This window comes from Mandrillus leucophaeus, unplaced genomic scaffold (assembly GCF_000951045.1).
Source record: "Mandrillus leucophaeus isolate KB7577 unplaced genomic scaffold, Mleu.le_1.0 Scaffold705, whole genome shotgun sequence".
Classification (NCBI taxonomy): Eukaryota; Metazoa; Chordata; class Mammalia; order Primates; family Cercopithecidae; genus Mandrillus; species Mandrillus leucophaeus.
Genome location: NW_012107642.1, coordinates 74,709 through 78,640, shown reverse-complemented (window position 1 = coordinate 78,640; position 3,932 = coordinate 74,709).

Here is a 3,932-nt window from a genome sequence, read left to right as displayed (position 1 = left end):
CCACTCAAAACACACCACTCATAATTTATAGATGAATTCTGTATAATGACATCAAAAAAAGAAGGAATAGATAATTCATTTTTTTACAGTTGTTCTAGAAAATTTAAAAAGATGTATATAAAGATAAATTGCTACCCAACTCACTTTGCAAGCTAGCATAACCTTGATATGGAAACAAAAATTAAAATTAAAATGTAGGACAGAATAACTTAAAATTTATTGCAGACAACATAATCATCTGCCTTGAAACTTCAACAGAATCAATTGAAAAAAAAAACTATATTGGAAGTAAGACATGGCCAGATGCATAATCAGTACGTACAAGCCATTACCTTTGCATACTCCTGAAAGAACAAATTCAAAATTGTAGCAAGGAAAAAAAAAGATTCTATTTACTGAAGCTACAAAAATGTCAAAATATCTTGAAATTAACTTAACAAAAATGTATTAAGCCTTTATTCCATATGGAGACAATATTAAATTGATTGAAGGAATTAAGAGATCTTAATAAAAGGAAAAAAGTCAGAGTTCAATATTCAATATTATGATAGAAGGAGCACTTCAAATCAGTGGGGAAACAAATTATTCGATAAGTGTTTCTAGGAAAATGTAAAATGTTATAAAAAGTAGATCCTCACATCACACCCTTGAAAACAACAAATTCCACAGGGAATAAAGACACAAACGCATATACAAAACAAATCTTTTAAACCTTCTGAAAGAAAATATTAAAAACAAGTCATAGAAAGCAAGAACCATAAAGAATACAAAATGGAAATATTTTTATTCAGAGGAGGATTTACTTTAATGCTGATGATGTTTAAAATTTAACAACGCCCTTCAGGGGCCACTAGGGACCTTAAATGTTCCCCAGGAGTCAGATATTTATGTGAGATGGTTACAATCAGCACTGGGCAAATCCAGCCCACTGCTTCTCTAAATAAAGTTTTATTAGAACACAACACACTTACTCATTTTCATATTATCTGTGATGTTTTGGTGCTACAATGACAGAGTTGAATAGCTCTTACAAAGGACTTAGGTTCCCCGAATTTAAAATACTTACTCTCTGGCCCTTTATAGAAAAAGTTTGCCAACCCCTCATTTACATCCCTCTCTCCTTCCACTCAAACTTTCCTTTTGTCACATTTGCTTCCGTATCAGGAGGCACTGAATTTGTCAGGAACACTTTCTGGGGTTTGGCTAAAGTAGTGTTGAAAGGAGAATGTTGTTAGGATTTAGGCTAGAGTTAATTGGCATTTATTTAGAGGATTTGCAATAACTCGTGTGCATGGAAACAAAGCATTTTGGAAATTACAGAGCCAGAGCTAGCTTATGGAAAATTCTCGCGGGTATCAGAGACATTACAGAGGATTTGGTTTTCATCAATGCCTAGTCAAAATAGAAGTTCTCTCCTGTTGGAAATGTACTTATTAATGCAGCATATATAATTATAAACTTGCCGTGCTTATTTTACTTTTTTAGGAATTGGATTAAATAAAATTTATCAGGATTCCTGTGCTTATAGAGCCCAAGTTCATAACAGTTCTCTAGACAGTGAGTTTATTTGTGATTAAAATCTCTGGTTTTATGAATCTCAACTTTCAGTAATACAATACAAATTTTAACTAATAAAGCTATAGAAAAGATTAAATTATTTTTCTATCTTCTTGCTATAAAATGTTATAAAATATTTGATATATGAAAATATCAATAAGATTTTGTGATATTTTTATTTAAAATCTATTTAATATTTTTAGTTTTTTCCTCATTAAAAATGTTACATTTTACCTAAAATTCCTTTTATAGTTATGTATTTTTTCCTAAAGACAGCCCTGGAGATTGCATAACATTTGTGTCCTTACAAATCCTGGTTCTAACCTCCTATGTGGCAAAAAAAATTATTCTATAAACTAGGATAAAAGGCAAATGGTAAACTTTGAAAACCTATTTGCACATGCACAGCAGGTTTAGTATCAAAGTATCCAGACTAATTTATAAAAACAAAACAAACAGATTTTTTAAAACCCTTCCAAATAATTAGCTTTAAAAATTATTTCATAACTTTTATCATCATAGGCAGGAAAAAAAAAACAAAAAACAAAACCGGGAAACCTTACCCAGACTGGCTTAAACAATAAGAAGTTCAACGTACATTGAACTTCTAATATACTTTTATTATACTTTGAGTAGTATTATTCTCTTTTCCTGTAATTTCCAACACTGAAGTTTGTTTTCTTCATAGGCTCAAACGATTGCCAAGATTACCTGGAGTTACACGAATCCTTATTAACATCTCACCACATAAATATTCTGAACTTTGTACTGACTGGGACACCCATGGATCAATTATTCCTGTGCACAGGAAACTAACAGGTAGTCATTGGTTTAAATCTGTGTTACTTGGACCAATTACTGTAGGAAGGAGGATGGGATTACCCTAATTGGTTTATGATAATCACCTTGAATAGTTGCTTTACTGGGTATTGTGGAGACCATAAAAACAAATGAGATAATTGACAAAGGATATAGACAGATAATTCTCCAGAAAGAAATACAGTCTGTAAACTTCAACACAAAGCTTGGAGACAGGCACATAGTGGTTTATAATACTATTCTGTTCACTTTTGGAAATATTAAAAAATTTCCAAAATGAAACATGATTTAAAAATTTCCCACCATGCTTGTGAATTTGTCTACTTTTTTTTTTTAACAATTTTTGTTTTATGTATTTTGAAGATATGGTATTAAATACATACAAATTTAGATCTGTAATGTCCTTATGATGAATTGAATCTTTTATTATATTATGACTTGCTTTTCTCCAGTAATAGTTTTGGGCTTGAAGTCTATTTTATCAAACATTAATGTAATTTCACGACACATTTTTTTTGCCGGAATTTTTCTGGTATTTCTTTTCCATCATATGACTTAATTCTTCTGTATGTTTTAATTCTCATGTAAACAACACAGAATTGTATTATTTTCAGCTAGTTAAATAATCTTCATCTTTATCTTTCAAGTTTAGTCCATTTACAGTTATTGTTGAAACAGAGAAAAGCAGTCCCTCATACCCATGAAGTGACCTGGCAATAAGAGCTAAGCCTGAATGTTTCTAGGAGCTGTCTAGGCACTAAAAAACTGTTATTCTGTTGAACATGAACAATTTCACAGAGTATTAACATCAGACAAAGCCTCTCTGTGAGCATGACACAAACTAGAATTTTCCTTAAGTGTGTCTCAGCAGGAACAAAAACATTGTCCAAACAAAAAAATGGTCAAAAAGTCCTCTTGTCTGATTAAACTAGTAACTGTTGCTTCTGTACTAATTATGGATTTAGCTCTGTTTTATTTCTCCTACCTCTTAAATAAAATTCATTAAAATACTAATTTATAGAATTTCTCCTGTGCCCTAACCATGTGCCATCAGTATTTAAGTCTTATTTAAATAGTATTTAAATCAGTATTTAAGCAAATCAGTATTTAAGTCTTCTCTCACATCTCAACATGACTAAGTCTTATATTAATGTAAGTCCCTTCTAAGATCTCCTTTCGAGATGTCCTATGGCTTCCTGGTATACTGTCTTCCTTGTGACAATGAGCCAATAAACCCAATGTTCTTTGACTATTGGTGTGTCCCTGGTGATCTTTGACAGATGGGCATCAACACCATAATTGCTGATATATTTCAACTAATCTTATTAAGCAGCTTCTGTTTTTCCTGTTTTCTATATTTCTTTCCCTCTTTTATTGTCTTTTGGATTTCTTTTCTCCTTCTCATTCAATTTTCTCTTCATTTCTAGTCATTCTACATCAATTATTTAATGTTTTCCCTATTTTAATGTTCATATTTAACATACAGGTTGTTTTTATATTTATAGCCTCTTTTCCTCCCACGAAATACACATTGCTGTTATTATGCAATCCATATT